Source organism: Balearica regulorum, chromosome 3 (genome assembly GCF_011004875.1).
Source record: "Balearica regulorum gibbericeps isolate bBalReg1 chromosome 3, bBalReg1.pri, whole genome shotgun sequence".
Taxonomy (NCBI): Eukaryota; Metazoa; Chordata; class Aves; order Gruiformes; family Gruidae; genus Balearica; species Balearica regulorum.
In genome coordinates, this window is record NC_046186.1 from 44418435 (window position 1) to 44437169 (window position 18735).

At 38.7% G+C, this 18735-nt stretch overlaps 1 protein-coding gene across 4 annotated transcripts in view; it reads left to right on the forward strand.

Moving 5' to 3' along the window:
* Window positions 1–18735, forward strand: part of KLHL32 (kelch like family member 32) — a 130673-nt gene that overhangs the window by 10951 nt on the left and 100987 nt on the right. The gene's annotated exons all lie outside the window — the stretch shown is intronic.

Genomic DNA, 18735 nt, shown 5'->3' on the forward strand with positions numbered 1-18735 from the left:
GTCATAAGTCTGGTGTTAGATTATATTTTCAAGCTTCTCTCAGTAATAAATAATAAAAACTTTATTCTTTGTTTGAAATGAAAGCTTCAGGTGCAGTTAGATGCCAGGAGATACATTTGGTGATAGGGAAGGAAACCACCATGACTGCTTTTTTTTGACTTTTCCTTACCTTAAAATGTGTTTATTTTCTGATCACCACTTACCTTTGATTGCAACAAAACTCTTCTCTAGTGACTCTGAGTTAGCATTTTTCTTCCTAAATCAGTCTGTGTCAAATTTTGATTTAGAAGGTTGGTTACTTTTAGTGGTGATGCTGTCCCATTGTTTCCTCTAGAGATGTACTAGCATTGATATATTTAAATTTCATTATTTGCTGTGGACCGAATGTAGAGGTGACATAGGTAGTTTCCATGTGGGTTAGAGGCTGGGAACCTAAACTAATGAAAAACTAATTGAAGTCAAAGAAAGTCTTAGTGTTATGATAGAGCGTAGAGGCCAGAATAATATAGTAAAATACAGTTATTCCTCCCAAGTGATTCAACTTTATTAAAGCTTATGAAGTGTCTAGCGTATTAAAAAAATCTATGTAAAGTAGTATTGTTTTGTTGGTTATATTCAGTTTAATTTGGTCATCATTCCTTTATGAAGTGGATTGTCCCTTTTATGTCAGCAAACATTGCTTTTGCTAATGTAAAAGTTCACAGCAGCTGGAATCAAATGCTTTACACTCAAACAAGAATGATTATTAAGAAGGTAATCTCTGATCATGCTGTTACTAGCAATATTTAATGTGTTTTAAATAATTAAAAATGCTAATGTGAAATCTTGTAGATGAAGTGCACAGTTAAGACAATTAACAACATAAGATCTAGTCAAATGAGTTGTTTGATGTAAATTCTTTTTCCACTACCAAAAAACCCCCAACCGACATCTAGATGAAAAAAGACTGTGTAATGCAAGTCTAACTCTATGCTCCGAACTGCTGAGAGAATTGTGGGTCTTTCAAATTTAGTCAGAGCTTTGACTTCTCCAAGAGCTTCAGTAACATTTTCAGGGAAGAAGGAACTGTTTTGTCCTTAAATGTGTCCATCCAGAAAAGATTTGGGGGAAGAAATCTCTTTGGGGCTCTCTTGGAGAGTTCTGGTGTTACCATATCCAGGATAATCTTCACAGTTTTCTGGGATACCAACAGCATATAGTAACAGTAATAGGCCACTGGTACCCTCTTTGTAAGTTATGGTTTCCTTGGGTTTCGAATTCCTTCTCTGCCTGGCAGTGTGGTTTTGATAGTGTCCACCATGGCCTCTAGGAATCCTGTCTTGAAGCATACCCACGGGAAGATGCAACCACTGGCTAAGTTGGCTTTACATTCAACACCTCTGATTTGGTGCTGAGTGAAGTCCATCTTCTCCAGGGACTGCACCTATCCCCGCTTTGCCCAGCTGTGGCTTGCTTGTTGCCTGACTGCCTTTTCCAGTTCTTCCCATAAAAACCCAAAGGTCTGTTCCACACTGAAATCCTAGGTATCAGGGAGAAGTTTAAGTTACCTCCCACAGTTGAAGGACCTCCACTCCTTTTATTGCAAGGTCATCATTAAAATATGAGTGGTTGATTATTTCAAGATTTAAGTTCTTTCTTCACTAGTGGGAATGATTTGCTCTTATGTACCCTTGGAGATCTGCTTGCCAATAGCTAGGCATTTCATAATTTGCCTAGCTACATCTGTAGGATTGATCTAGCATTCATATTTCACTAATTTTTTTCAAATATGCAGCAGCATTTCTACTAGCAAGCTGTGAAACATGACAATAAAAAGATTCACAGAAATGTAGATTGTTAAACTGTGAATTTAGTCTAATTCTCATTGAAGACCTTGACCAAATTATTGATGAATTTGAAAATAGGAAGATTTGACCTGAAATAACTCCCACAAAATATATCATATCCTAGTATTTAATGGATACTCAGATTTTTTTAATTAAGAATATTAGTATTTGCTGTGGCTTTCCCAGACATCATACTTAGCAGAATTCTCTTTTGAGAAGGCTTCTTAGTCTGGTTTAATTCTGAAATATTCTGATTTGTTCCCTTTACTTTTGATTGTTGGCAGCATTGTATTTAAAAGGAAAAATCTTTGTGATTGTTGGGCAGTTATGCAAGGTGCTTTTATTGGTTTGGAGTTCCTTTGAATGATGAACATCTATCAGAGAACTTCTTGAAAATACTCTCACCAAAACTTAAATTACATAAAATAAATTCTTTGGGTTTTGGTGGGGTTTTTTTTTTTTTTTTTTCTTTCCCTAGGAGTCATTCAGGGCTCAATTTACTTGCCTAAACATGGATATCTAGTGCCACTTGAGATATTCAGAAAGACTGGATGTTCTGTGTGTCCTATGTCATATCTCTCATCTCCCCAGGGAGATGTCTTAGTTACTGTAGGGGGTCTGGAATGACAGTAAATGTCTGTATATTATCAATTGAATTTAAGTCTTAATTGAACTTACTTGGAAAAAAATAAACAAAAATAATACTTTGTAAGCAATACATGCATGCACTGATTTTTTTTATCAAGTGAAATAATCACCGAACTTCATATAAATGGCAGTTGCACTAGAATTGCTACTGAGTCTTATCCTTAAAAAAACCAAACTTGCATATGACAAAATAATTTTTTTAGTGTTACAGGATGTTTGCTTTGTATTGGTTTTAATTCTAGCTGGGAGTACAAAGGATTCCTGGGCTGTTGTGGTAAGTGGAAAGACTGCAACTCATAAATGTGCTGCACCAGGACACTTGAATAGAAATGTGGATGCATGTGCATTCACTATGGTTTTGATAAAATTTCCCCTTTTTGTCCCTTCTGTTTCCTTTTAAGAGTTAAAATCTCTTCAAGAACAATGGAATCTGGAATAAATAGGACTCTAAGAACGGAGACTCCACAACCTCTCTGGGTGATCTTTTCCAGTGTTCGACCATCCGTACAGTAAAAAGTGTTTTCTTGAGTTCAGATGGAATTTCATGTGTGTTAATTTGTGCCAGTTCAGTTATAGAAGAAGCAATGTTTTAAGCTGAATTATGAGTAGCTGTTTGTAGTATTTAGTGATTTTTAACAAGGTAACTATTGCCCTTACAATTTAAAAAAAAAAAAGTTATTTTAGAAACAAGTGCTCCAAGAGTATTTTAAATTATATATAATTTTTTATATTGTCACATATATAGGTGTTGTCTTGGCAAAAGCTGACCTCCAGTTGTGTACAAGGAATTACGCTTGGCACTGTTTAGCTTTCCCAAAGGTAGCCGGCTTCCAGTGACTGGCATTCAATTCACAAACTTTAGGTTGGCATTTAGGACTGCCTCCACAAATCATCTTATGTTTAGTTCTAGGAGTGGTATTCACAAACCCTAGAGACTTGATGAGGTTCCCACTTTAGTGTCTGGGTAGTGGTAGAGGCTTAAGAACAAGGATTCTCAACAAGCCACAAGTTGTTTGCATGTATATGAAGGGAAGAATAGGATGTCAATTTAACCAATACAAAAAAATCAGAGGTGTATGTGTTCACAATTCCTCACTCTTCTGGAAGTAAGCACTCAACTCTAGCCATACAAAGCCTTTCATAGGTGCCTATGTTCGCAGTGCCCTTATGAATTTAAGCAGCAAGTTGTTTCACAAAAGAAATATTTTACTTCTTTCTTTTGATATTTAGCTTATCCTGTTTTCAATTAAAATAATCTTAGAACTATTGATGCAGCACTTGCCTAATATGGATCTGAGTTCGGTTGTCCTTGCTGTAGTGGGCATTCAAAACTGTTCCTCTCACCTCCTATGAAGAGTAAAATAACTATCAGACTGCAGGCAGGACAAGATACGCGTGGGATTATTCTCGATTCTCTCCTGCTGTTGTGGTTTATTGTCCCAATAAGAATGCGCACTTTGGGTCAGAACGAGGATAAGAGTAGTTATCCATAATCCAGTGATGAAGGTGGTGTCCTGGGGGTAGGGAGATCCAATTCTGCCCTGCGAGCTGGGACCAGAATATTGAATCAGTATTTTGAAAACAGGGCTCTAATACAAGTTTCATGTACAGGCTGGTGCGCAAGCATTAAGGAATAGGAGATTTGAGTGTACTTTTTCTTGTTTGGTCATCTTAAAAGCTGAGTTTATACAAAATATAGCTGTTCAAGACTCTTCAGTTAGAGTACCTCTGCACTCACTGAGTACCTCTACACATTTCCATTACTGAGATGAGTTTATTGCTGAGAAGTGACAGCAGATGATGCAGTTTCTGGTCTGTCTTTTGATTGCCAAATGTGTCAACAGCTACTGTAGTCAGATCCGACTTGTGAATTTATACAAGTTTTACAAAAAATCCATTGAACCATACAGTCTGTCTTGAAATCTGTAGGTACCCAAAGGATTTTAAGTATTAATTCTGGGATTGTCTCTGAAAAAGAGCAGAGCACATTGAAATTTGATGTTTGCAAACAAGAACTCAAATGTCTCTCTAGTAACCTAATTGATAGGTCTTAATTAGAGTGATCTTTTACTTTAGTACAAGCTATTATCTTAAAGTGAGTTTCTTAAAGTATGTTGTCAAAGACGTGGCTCACGCTATAAAATGCATCATATGCATCCTCAAAATGAGTCTTTTCAGACTGTATTTCCTGTCACCTCCCCTCCCTAGCTGGTATGTGCTTTCTGCTCTGAGAGAGCAGAATTTTTATTTGCTGGATTGACACTGGGTATTAACAACAGTGGTCAATATCAGAACATTTCTTGGTAGCTGGTTTGGAACACAGAAGAAAATCTATGTTAGAAATGGAATGTATGTTGAGCAGAGGACAAGAGAAAACAAGAAATTTCCTGTTTCAATAAAATCTGCTAGTATGATAGATGTCTTGTGCAAAGCCCCCCCCCAAAAAAAAAGCTCTGGATGAATCCCTGGAGGAAAAGAATGCACTAACTCTACCATCAACCTGGACAGGGCATTCAGCTGTTTTTCTGCATAAGAGGTGAGGTGTCCAGATGTTTTCCTTTGTGTTTCCAGCAGATGTGTGAACCACAGCTTCCCCTTTCAGGAGATGGGAACTGTACCATTCCCAGCCATCTTAATGCTTTAGGAACTCACACATAGCAGGTTGTACTCACAGGGAGTAGGGAGAAGGCCACAGTTAGTTCCCCTAGTAAATCTGACCCTTGATAACCCTTCCCGAGTTAAGAGATCAATTTTCCTTTTGTTGATATGGTAAGAGTTTTCTGTCTTGGTTAAATTGGTTTTGCTTCCTTTGTCCAGTTACTACTTTGTACAGCCCTGTGTATATAGCGAAGCTCCTGCACATTTTTGGCTATAGTGTGCAAAAAATCCCTCTGACTTCTTCCATGCTACTTTCCCCATCCCAGATGTGTGTTCTTTTTCTAGCTTAGCTAGTTAAGGTTATAGAGGTAGCAGTGACTGTGCAAATATGTTACAGGCAGTGAACGAAAGTGGTCTGTAGTAATAAAACAGTGTACATGACGGAAATTCTATTTTTTTCTGAACAATAGATGCTTTTTTGATCTGCAGAAGGCAGTGTAAAACAGGGTGAAGGGCAGGAAGAAACCATCCACCATGGGGATAGCAAGTGGGGGATTGTAGGACGGAAACCACTGTCCTTCCAGAATGACATAGGCTTAATACTTTGTTAATCTGTATCCACGGTGCTTACAGTGCTTCTGAATGAAACTTTTGGATGGTTTAGTGAAAGCCTGGAATAAAAAGAATATAGCTCAGGTATGCTGAGAGCCCTAAAGAAAGGGGGCTGAAAAAAGTTACTGCTGCAGATAGTGGTAGTGCAAGTTCTAAAGTTCAGATTTTGCATGCCCCAGATCACAGTTTTGTGAGACAGTAACTGTTATGCAGCAAGTGGTATTGAAGATGACATACATACTTGTTCTATCTTGTCTTCCCTCTGATAAGACCTTAAAGCTTTCTTCTTGAAGACAACCATAGAATTACAACGTACAGGAGTATCTTTACACTTACTGCTGCATGTTTAACTGACAGCGTCAGTATGTTCATATATGTAACTCTTATTGGATGAGTTTTCTGACAAAATCTGTCAGCTGTTTCTTTCTTCTAGAAAGAAAGTCAAGTGTTGGTTGGTCCTGTACATCCTGTCAGATTATGTCTTTCTGAAATATATCATATTTAAAAAATGTAGTAGTAGTAATAGCTGGGATAGTCTACTACAAGGTGGAGGAGAAAAACTTTTGGAGGGGAACTGCCACTTACTGTTGGAGGATAATTAACTTTCCATCACAGGAGAGACAGTATGTGATTACTGAGTGGGGCAGATGGAAGGTGGCAGAAGTGATCAATCCTTCTCTGGGGCAGCTGATCATCCTGGAAGGAGAACTTCCACCTGGAAGATGGGTCTGGCAGGAAAGAAGTGCAGCAAGGAGCCGTGAACTTTCAGTGCAAGGGACAAGACTGTAAGAGACCACTGAGAGGAGCAGGGAGCAGATGCCTGTCAGCTCTATGTGATTGAAAGAGGATATTCCCAAAAAGTGGAGATGACTGTGCAGACTTTACTGCTTAGGGCTTTCTTGATTGCAGTGTGTAACAAAACTTGCAGATGGGCAGCCATCTCCTTTCTCTCCCCTTACTTATACCACCCACAAACAATGGCCTGAAATACATTTGTCTGTAAGTCTTATTTATTCTAGTCATCTAATTAGTTTGGATTTTATCTTTCATATTAGAATTCTTTAATGTTTTAATCAAATCTGGCTTTTCTGTATAGAAGTATTTTAATCACTCTGAGTTTGTTGTAAGGAAAAGGTCTAGATTAGATGGATCTACTTCAAAGCTCTAGCTAACTTCAGGTCCTGTCACCCCTACTTAAATTTGTAAGTTAATTAAAAGTAAATAGTATGAAAAGCTACATGTGAAAATTCCTTTTATACTTAAAGCAGCTTGCAGCTCAACAGTAATACAGGCATTGCTGTAATACAAGAGTTTATGCTGGAATGACATTAGCCAGGTTTATAAAATTTTTGATATAATCTAAGTGTGGGAAAAGGGCCCTAGGGGAGTGTGTATGTGTCTTCCTAACACTGTTACTTCTTATTGACTTTATTGACTTTTTTAACATAAATATAAGTCATATGACAGGAATTTCAGTTTGTACTTTTTTTTTTAAAATCAAACATTCACCTGTTAGGAAGTGGTGGAATTAGAAATAGAATCATAGAATGGTTTGGGTTGGAAGGGACCTTAAAGATCATCTAGTTCCAACCCCCCTGCCATGGGCAGGGACACCCTCCACTAGACCAGGTTGCCCAAAGCCCCATCCAGCCTGGCTTTAAACACTTCCAAGGATGGGGCTTCCACAACCTCTCTGGGCAACCTGTTCCAGTGCCTCCCCACCCTCGTAGTAAAGAACTTCTTCCTAACATCTAATCTAAATTGACCCTCTTTTAGTTTAAACCCATTACCCCTTGCCCTACTGCTACACTCCTTGATGAACATTTCCTGTAGTCCCCCTTCAGGTACTGGAAGGCTTCCCGGAGCCTTCTCTTCTCCAGGCTGAACAGCCCCAACTCTCTCAGCCTGTCCTCATAGGAGAGGTGCTCCAGCCCTCTGATCAGCTTTGTGGCCATATCTATGCCTTTTCTTGTAGTAAGATGATCATAGGCAACTTAAATTTGGGCATTGGAGAACTTAGCTTCTTTCCTTTTCTAGCATTCTTAACTTCATGGGCATGTAACTTTTTAACACTTTTTAAAAGGTAAACTAAAGAAAAAAAATCTGGAAGAGCTGTACTGACAGCAGCATAATTGGAACAATTAGCACTGAGCTCTGCTGCCTGAGTAAACTGTCAGATATTATTCATTATAATTCAGCACAGTCAGCAGAAAGTGAAGGCAAGTGTTCTGCAGGTACTTCTCCACAAAAAAGATGCAAAACTTGGTGATCTTGATTTCTATTCTAAAATCTAGATGGAATGGGCTATAATAGACATTGATTTTTTTGGTTGCTTTCTTCCAAATCTGATGTTTTTGTGTCATATGCAGGTTTTGGTCCAGGATCTTCCCTACCATTGTCTCTTCATCTTCCTTCTCTGTGCCTTCCCAGTCTTCACTTCTGAACTGAGCATTTGGCATTCTTGCCCTGCATTTACAATTATTCCCAGCGGACCTCTGGCTTCTCTTTCTGTGATCATGCTGTAGAAAAATCATTACTTTCTCCTTATTTTATCCAGATACGCATCTGATTTTAGTATTGTGCAGTATTCCACTGTTTCCCCTTCCCCTTTGCAAAAGAGGAAAACCAAGAAACAACTGCAGACATCTCACCTGGTCTTCATCACCAGCTTGCTCCTTATCTTTTATTTCCTCTTTTATCTACTTTCCCACTTTTCATCTTCCTCTCGGCCTTGTCCAAATCTGTTTGATCATTAAGATGAATGACTCCCTGCCCAATTTGCTTAAAGCTGCCAGAAATTTTTTGATGCCTTCTTCTCTCCTCAGAAGAGTATTTGTAAATATGTTTGTTTTCTTACATTGAAGAGTGGAGGAATAGTTGGTTAGCCAGTTATGTTGCAACAGGCTAGAAGGCAATTCCTGTTTCTCCAGAGCAGAATTATGTATTTTAGTGTTTGATACAAATGGCAGATTATTATTTTCTGCCAAAAAAAAAAAAAAAAAAGGTTGAGAATCCAGAAGCTCTGTAATAAAGGAAGATTCTGAATGCCTTGTTCTGTTCTTGACTGGAAATTTTAACTTTGTACAAAGCATATTTTAAATTAGCAGTGTATACATTAACAAAGGATCTCCAATTACTTACTTGAAATTTTTATTGTTTTTTTAATATTCATTAATAACTGGTCCACATGTCTTCTACTCCAATATCCATGCATTTATGAAAGACAAAACATAATAAATAGAGAAGAACACCTTTATAAAACTGCCTGAGATGATTCCTGTGTTAAGAGTTTGCTAGGACTTTGAATGTTCTTGCACAACACTTCTGTTTGGTGCAGGAATTTAAAAGCATTGTTTGTGCTAGTAACATTGCATGGCCCATTCCAGGCCAGAGTTTGAAACTCAAAAATCCTTATCAGTAGAGTGTTACAACCACCTCTGGCTAGATCTTAACCTGAGCCATCTACTGCTCTCCCAAAACATTTCCAGGCACAGCTCCCATAACATGGGAGTTAGTTGGTGACTTTTGCCACTTAGTTGTTTGGATGTGGCCATGTTATTCTGGAGGCCACAAGAGACCAGATGTGGGCTGGTTGGCTCTATGGGCAATGGAACCAGTACTAGTACTGTTGAATTTGCAAATATTGATGAAAATTTCCCTTCCTTCTGAAGATGCATGTGGGTGAAATTATCTACACTTCCTATGAAGATGCGTCTAGGGTTTCCTTTGGGCTGTTAATGTCTATGAAAAATTTCATGCTAATTTAACAATGTGAGGTAAAATTGATAGTGATTTTTGTGATCGTTTACTGTGTGACATGAATAAATTGTCGAAATAGAAACATGGCCTGTTACAAACCTGTTGCAATACTCTGATGTTTGGAGAACTGCCAGTTAGTTGTACTCTTATGTACAGGCTTTTTTTTTTTCCCCTTCCCCTCTGATTCCTGGTGTTGAAAGCACCCAGAGAACACACAGCAAGTATTTTATACTATTGCAATTATGCTGGGGGGGCGGAGAGGCCTTGAAATAGTCTGATCACTGTCGTGGAGGTATAGATTATCTTGAAGTATAGTTCTGCCACCCTGTGGCTAGTGAAGGTCACTCGTAAAAGGTGCGTGTTTACTTAGCTACTAGTTGCTGCCTTTTTCTTTAAAACTTCATGAATGCTATTTTGTGGAGAAAGTTGAAGGACTCTTATAGGTCCCATAGAGATGTGTAAACTCTGCTTTTATTGAAACATATAAATACTCATTCACTGGAAATGCCATTAGTTAATAGATGTCATAATGGTGTAGTATGTAGACACATAACTGGTCACGTGGTCACCTCAGTTATGCAAGGCTATCTACTGTCCAACAATCACAAATGCTTTTCTTAGTCTTGTTATGTGGTTTTAAGCAGAAAGTGTAATTATTAATGCTTCAGACAAGTATAAAATGTGTAAGTTCATGTAGATTAATTGCTAAGGTTGTAGACTATCTACAGTACTGTACATTCCTGTCTGGTGTAAATACTCCATATGAAGATTTGAAGTGGTTTAAAAAAACCAAACAAACATGTATTTTTGACTGTTACTACCCTAGAAAAGAATGATTGCTGTATTCAATAAAAGCACCTTGATGATTGTGACAGTTAAAAATTGAAGGCTTATCTGAGTGAGGCCCTGATGAAGTTGACAGCATTTTAGAGTACAATTCACTCTTGTGTGTCCATTTCAGTTTTGGCTTCTGGAGTTATTAGGAGAAATAATTATGATATCTCTAGTTAAATTTCTGTTGCTTTCCACTATAAAGCATTATGACCTCATTTAGAGAAGCCTTCCACATTTTGCAACAAACAAGTCGAATTTCCTGGAAGTGCTTGGGTTTAAAGATCAGGGTGGGGTTTTGTTGGTTTTTATCCAATGAAAATGCAAATGAAATTCCAATTGAAAGTTCAATTACAAACTAGTTAAGTCACCCTGTCTTGTCTTTTCTTGAGCTCTACAGGAAAAATCTTGAAAGCATACTTTGCCAAAGTAATTGAAGAGTTAGGTTCATGGCAGCAGCAGTATGCTGTAAAACTAAAATGCCAGAGAGCTTTCACCCTGTCATAGCATCATAGAATCCTAGAATGGTTTGGGATGGAAGGGACCTTAAAGATCATCTAGTTCCAACCCCCCTGCCATGGGCAGGGACACCCTCCACTAGACCATGTTGCCCAAAGCCACATCCAACCTGGCCTTGAACATTTCAAGGGATGGGGCATCCACAGCTTCTCTGGGCAACCTTTATAACGACTGTGAACTCAATGTATGGTTTAGATACTTTAAGAATGCTTTGAGCATTTGTTGCCCAAGTTTCAGAAAGATGAGAAAATAAGTTGTAATGTTGTTCTCCCAACTGTTCCCTAACAATGACACATGGATGATGTGTAAGGAATGGCCACCTCCTTTTGCTAGGTGAATAATTAGTATCATAGCTTGAATGATAGCAACAGTGAGTGGCTCTGAAAAGCTAAGCTGATAGTGCACAGTGGTATGTTATTATAGTTGTATAAACCTGATTTTTTTTCAAATGAAAAATCTTAAACAGTACACACATATTCTGGAAACAAATGTGTTCTTGAAAGTCATCAAACTCCAAATGCATGGTTTCCAGTAGAACTGCAGACTTTTTCCTTTCATGGGTAGCATGCTACTGTGTTGTGTTATATGATTGCATATGGTTTTGTCAGTAGAATGCACCAACCTTTTAAGTGATAGTGTAGGTAAAATATACCTTAAGTTACACAGATGACCATAAACTTGTGGTTGCATTGTTGTTTGGTTTTTTAATCTGGATGCCTCTTCAGAAAAAATGTTCTATATACTGATATATTCAGATACATAGAAAATATAAAGCCACAAAGAGGGATATAAAGGCATAAAGATGTGGTTCTGCTTGTACATCCTTTATCCCTGCAGTTTCATTTTATGTTTCTGTGGTTTAAGATCTTAATGATTTGTGAAGTCAGATTGTAATTTGGTAGTGATAGACAATAAACTTCATGATTCTAACTGGCTGGAGCTGATGGCCTGAAAATAGCAATGACCTTTCCAGTCTCACAAGAATATAGTTTGTAACTGATCAGAGTGTAACAGTTTGATTTTTCTTACTGTGTTTTTACTTCATTATTGATTTTGCTGAATGTTTTCTTGCATTGTTTTGACTGACTCCTATTTTTCCAAACAAGTACAGGTTTTCAATTTCTTATTCCCTTTGTATTGTAATTTTCATTAAATCTAAGATTTTTTTTTTTTTTTTTTTTTGGTACTATGAATGCTTTCTCTTGAAAGTCACTATATTGAGGCACTAAATTAGATGAGAAACTTGTGGGCGAGCTGAGTTATGGTTTCAGTGACAACATTGGGCAGTGGCAGGGTTTTCCTCACAGTTGTGAAGTTCTTCAACATTTTTGTATGGAATGAGAAAAATCTTTCAATTCTTGAGGGTCTTAAGGAAAAAGGGAAAAAGTAGTGTTTCCCAGGCAAGTGGGAGAAATATGTTAATATACTCAGAAGAGCAAGTTTGCAATCAAACTTTTTTTTTAGCTTTTTCCAAGTGTTTCCTTTTTGACAAATCAATTTGGCAAAGCTCTGATAAAAAATAGAAGATAATGCTGTCCTTTATTTTCTGTGAATAGTAAGCTCGTATAGTCTTGTTTCTGAAGAGACTCTTATTCTGAGATAAGGTGAAGTACAGCTCAAAAGAATGATTTATTCTTACTTACTAAAACCAGAGTACTTAAAAGACAAAACCAGTGCTCCTATGAATAAAGATCTAAACTAGGACAGAAAATTGCCATGGGTAAATCTTAATGGTCTTATTCTGCGCCCATGACAGCATCCTTCAGTATGTGCTATGAAGTCATTCTGGAAGGAAATGGATGTAGTGTACTTCTGATTTTTAAATGTTGCATTTTCTTTTTAAATAAAGACCAAATTTAAACCAGATATTTGAAGTTGTCAAAGAGAAAACAGCATTTCACAACGTCCAAATGCTTTATCTTCATGACATATGTAGTTGGTTCAAAACAGGAGAGAGTAATATTATGCTTATGATCCCTTTGGTTCATTTCACGCCTGGTGTATGTTGTTATTTCTTCTAACTTGAAGAAGTATGGTTTTAAGTGAAATTGTTTTTCACTAAGATACACACTTTGAAAAGGACTGACTTGAGGGAAGGAAGATAACTAATCGAAGATAACTATTTGAAATGCAAAATCTCTTTTGAAGTCTTTATATATTGAGTCTTGTTAACTAATTTTTGTGTATGTGAATTTCTATAAGTTTCTATCTAATCTAATTTGGCATACTGCAAATTTAATAAGAGTAATGTTGGTTGACCATTTTCTAATATAACCTAAGATTCAGAATTAGAGAATATTAATAAATATATCTAAGTGAAATATTGCTGACTGGAAAGATGCATTATCTATACTCATAGAAAAGAAATCAAGTTTAGTGGGAAGTTTTACAAATCAACAGGTTTTAGTGGTTACTGACAAGTTAGACAACCTCTGTTTAGGAAGATAACTAAAAGCTGCATATGTGAAATGAGATAAAAATCTTTACTTAAATCCTCAGGGTTTGGCTCGCTGGTTTGAATTAGTGTTAAAATTGATTATTTAAAATAGATTTTTTTGATAGGCAGTATTGTTCTAGATAATGTAGAAATAGATAAATGAGTGGCTTCCCAAATTGAAAGTAAAAATTTAAAGGAGAGATTAGAGGGCTTTTCACACACTAGAGGAGTTTATAGGCAAAGCAATATTTAACTAATGCAATGTCATTCTATGAAGTTTAGTGGTAAATAGAATATCAGCAACCTTATTTGTGATTAACTGGGTGAAAGCCTCAAGTGGTACTAGTGTAAAGGACTCCACAGTTCCCAAACTTTCTCCCTGCATTCTGTATTAGGATATGAAGAACATAGATCTTCCCAGAAAGGCAAGCCAGTCTTTCTGCCACTCGGTGAGCGAGTCTGAAAAAGCAGGGGCAGTTGTGGGGAGTGAAGCAGTAGCAGTTTCATTCTACTTGAAGACATTCCCAAGGGTTCTCTGCAGCCTGCTCTTCTACCTCACTCCAAATGTGGATTGTCAAAGGAGCAGGGATGTTGCATCTGGTTGCAATGAAGATTTATGTATGATAGCTGTGTGGATCTCGGTGAGCTGTTTGAAAGATATTTGACTCAAATTTTGTGCTGCAGCCTTTCACAGTTATGCTTTTTATTTAGGAGGGGAAAAAGGCATCAGTTGCTGTGTAATTTTCTGACCTGTCATTTAAAGGAGTTCAGATACTGGATGTGAGGATCTCTTCTGTCTGCAAAAACATCTTTCGGTATTTCTTGAATACTGTATTAAGCTGATCTCTGTGAAGTGGTAGCTGCCTGTGTTTCACTTTGATTTTTCTCAAATTACAATTTGTCAGTCATGCCAAATTTCTGGGAAGGGCAGTGTCTCACTTCTCCCACAGCAACACAGTTTGTTACTGTGGTGGGTTGACCCTGGCTGAGGGCCAGGTGCCCACCAGAGCCGCTCTATCACTCCCCTCTTTCATTAGACAGGGGAGAAAAGGTACAATGAAAAAAAAAAACTTATGGGTCGAGATAAGGACAGGGAGAGACCATTCTCTAATTATCATCACGAGCAAAACAGACCGAACTTAGAGAGGGAATTCATCTTATTTATTACTAAGCAAAACAGAGTAGAGGGATGAGAAATAAAACCAAATCTTAAAACACCTCCCCCCATCCCTCCCATCTTCCCGGGCTCAACTTCACTCCCGGCTTCAACCTCTGCCCCCCTCAGCGGCACAGGGGGACGGGGAATGGGGGTTACGGGCAGTTCATCACACGGTATTTCTACCGCTTCTTCATCCTCAGGGGGAGGACTCATCATTCCCCTGCTCCAACGTGGGGTCCCTCTCACAGGAGACAGTCCTTCACGGCCTTCTCCAACGTGAATCTCCTCCATGGGGTGCAGACCTTCAGGAGCAAACTGCTCCAGCATGGGTCCCCCACAGGGTCACAAGTCCTGTCAGCAAACCTGCTCTGGCGTGGGCTCCTCTCTCCACAGATCCACAGGTCCTGCCAGGAGCTTGCTCCAGCGTGGGCTTCCCACGGGGCCACAGCCTCCTTTGGGTGTCTCCACCTGCTCCGGCGTGGGGTCCTCCACGGGCTGCAGGTGGAATCTCTACACCCCCTCATCCTCCCTCCATGGGCTGCAGGGGGACAGCCTGCTTCACCATGGTCTTCCCCACGGGCTGCAGGGGAATCTCTGCTCCGGCACCTGGAGCACCTCCTCCCCCCTCCTTCTGCACTGACCTTGGTGTCTGCAGAGTTTCTTACATCTTCTCACTCCTCTCTCTGGCTGCAAAAGCGCTCTCTAACTGTTTTTGTCTTTCTTAAATATGTTATCACAGAGGCGCTGATTGGCTTGGCCTTGGCCAGCGGCAGGTCCGTCTTGGAGCCGGCTGGCATTGGCTCTGTCAGACACAGGGGAAGCTTCTAGCAGCTTCTCACAGAAGCCACCCCTGTAGCCCCCCCCGCTACCAAAACCTTGCCACGCAAAACCAACACAGTTACCTAGAACTGTGGAGGCAGCTGAGAGAGTTGCAGGTGGATGGAAAGAGCAGCCCAGGTGGAAGAGGATCCTCCTCTGTAAACTACTAAGGCCGATGACCAATGATTAAGTAATCTGTACATTGAAACGGAGCTTTCTGACTTCTAGATAGGCAACAGACCCCTTGCTTTCTTCTAAACCCGTACTGGAGCTCAGGGGATGGGAGAGGAGTGAACATCTTGTTGGGAGGGGGATAATTTAGTAACTGCTGCCTAAGGTGTAATTGCCTTAGTAAAGAAGAGAGAACTCATTTCTTGTCAAGCACTACTTTATTTTTGTAATAACACATTTAAAATCAGGATTTTCAAATCACTTCAATTCTGACTAGTTAACAAAACTAATGCTTATGTCATCATGTTCTGTGAGTTCACATTGAGGTTGATCATAATTCAGTTCTTAGTTAGATAAAGCAGATATGAAAATTATTGATGAAACTGCCAAAGTGATAGAATTATGTAGAAAAGCTGCATGTTTTCAGGCATCATTAAAGACTAGTTTCCATTGTGAATATATATTTACTAGTTTGCAAGACCAAGCAAGCATGGTTAGAGGGGGAAAATGTTTCTTAGGCACCAAATCCAAAATACAGAACCTGTTTATGCACAGAATTAGTGCTGGGATGATCTGGACTTAAGTCCCTCTGTAAAATTGGATATGTGAGCTGGAAAAAAAAGCTTATTACTTGGGGAGAAAAATAATGAATTTTGTGGCATTCGAGCTGTTTTTTAGTAGTAAACTAGAATAAATATGAGTTTTGTTTGATTTCCATACCTCCTCCCTCTTAATCTAATGCATATTCTGTTGGCATGTAGTTTCAAGAATTAATCAGAAATACTTTCTTTCCTGCAATTCATTTATAAATAATACAGGGAAAAACCCCCCAAAATTATGAGAAAAGGTGTAACTGAAATTCTGTCAATGCCTCAGACACATTTTTGTGTAAATTTTGAAGGTGGTATTGGTTCCTCAAGATTAAACTAACTTAAATGAATGAGACCATTTTCTGAAAAAGGACACATGCATTCTGCCAATAAATACTTTCTGGAAATACTGCTTTCTCTAGTATTTCCAAAACAAAGGAAGAAATACTGCTTGCTTAAATACTATTTTAAAAAAAAATAATCTTTGAACAAATAATTCTTGAACTACACTTGTAATTTAGATTAGAGAAGAAGCATAGCCTAACAATATGTGATGGGTGCAGCGGAGTGGCACACTGCTCCAAAATGTCCTGAGAGTTAAAAAACCCTACTTTTTACTCTGCTGCATCATAAGACCAAGAAAAAAAATGAATACAAAGACTGACATTTGGTGAGTCTGCCATAGAATGAACACTGTTTTTGTGTGGACAGTATGATTTCTTTTGAATTGCTTTTCTTTGAAATCCGTAGATATACTGTGTTTTCATAGAAAACTACTGGTCTCCCCCCATTCTCCACGAAATTATTGTTATATTCTTTCAGTGCTAACTGGATCATTATTAGGTTTTTTTTATTTGCAAATTCTTATTTTTTGCACAATTCTACGATACGAACAAACTAATGAAGCAATAAGAAAATAAAAGTTAGTTGTAAAATATAATAGGATCATCACTGTAAACTTGTAAAAAGTTAATGTCTCAAATAATATGCGAAAAAATGTTTCATGGCAAATCTAGCATGTATCTCAAACCTAAGATCTAGTGAGTGTTTTCTGTTTGGCCTATATTTTTCCTGTTAATCTCCAACATAATTGAATATTTCACTAGAACAGAAGGATTTAGGTGGAATTAAAGTTTTCTGTTTAAACCAAAAGTCTTATCCTTACCTTTATAAACTAATCTTTTAAACCAATTTAATTACTTGAAGTAGTTAAATAGAAAGACAATAGTATGTCTTAAATATTCTAACACAAAGAATTTCCTTATGTACTGATGAAAGTTAGTTTACATAAAGAAGATGGATCCAGCTATCTGAAACAGAAAGAGTCTCTTGGTACAAAGGATTTTGGAACAGTCCTGGCACAGCACATCCATGCCACAAGTGGAAGTGTCTTTTTTTTTCTTTAAGAATAAATACATCAGAATCTCCAATTATTAAAATTTTTGAGCTACATTAAGTAATTCTATTTTGCTAAACAAAATCAGTGCAGTATTGATTAAATTATGTAGATTTTAAAATAAAAAGTGAGGCCTGCTGTGCTGGCAATTGGGAGGAAAAAGAACATATGGCAAAATTTAGTAAAGATCCATTTGTCTGGGCAAAACATTGAGCTTGGTATGGGACTGAGTTTTGTTAATTCTTTGAAGCATATGCCATAGTTATTTTAGAAGGAATACTTTTCACTCCAGGTCTTGGCCCTTCTCTTGTTTGCTTTCACTGCTGCATGGGGTTTTTTTCTTGTGGTCCAGAGAGTTTGGATCTCTTGAAAAGATCAGAGAAAGCTTGAATTTCTTCCCTACCAGTCTCTGGCTGTTGTCTGATTTCCTAGCTGCAGCTAGCAATATCAGGACTGTTAGACATTTCTTAGCTTAAAAACTTGGCAGACTTGAGAAGATGAGGAAGAAAAATTGATTAAAGTTTCTTACTCATGTTTATAAAAATGTGATTTGTGCTCTACTAGTTTCAGGGGAGCTTATTGTAAGAATGCTTGTTTCTACAGACTTCAAAGATCACCTAGCTCCAACCCCTCTGCCATAGGCAGGGACACCCTCCACTAGACCAGATTGCCCAAAGCCCCATCCAACCTGGCCTGGAACACTTCCAGGGATGGGGCCTCCACAACCTCTCTGGGCAACCTGTTCCAGTGCCTCACCACCCTCACAGTGAAGAATTTCTTCCTTACATCTCATCTAAATCTACCCTTCTTCAGCTTAAGGCCATTATCCCTCATCCTATCACTACACTCCCTGATAAACAGTCCCTCTCCAGTTTTCTTGGAGGCCCCTTCTAGGTACTGAAAGGCTGCTATACGATCTCACTAGAGCATTTTCTTCTCCAGGCTGAACAAGCCTGACTCTCTCAGCTGGTCCTCATAGGAGAGGTGCTCCAGCCCTCGGATCATCTTCATGTCCCTCCTCTGGACTCTTGGGGGCCCCAGAGGTGGACGCAGTACTCCAGGTGGGGTCTCGCAAGAGTGGAGTAGAGGTGGAGAATCACCTCCCTCAACCCGCTGTTCATGCTTCTTGGGATGCAGCCCAGGATATGGTTGGCTTTCTGTGCTGCAAGCGCACACTGCTGGCTCATGTTGAGCTTTTCATCAACCAACACCTCCGAGTCCTTCTCCTCAGGGCTGCTTTCAATCCATTCTCCACCCAGCCTGTAGCTCTGCCTGGGATTGTGCTGACCCGCATGCAGGACCTTGCACTTGGCCTTGTTGAACTTCATGCGATTCGTACAGGCCCACCTCTCCAGTCTGTCAAGGTCCCT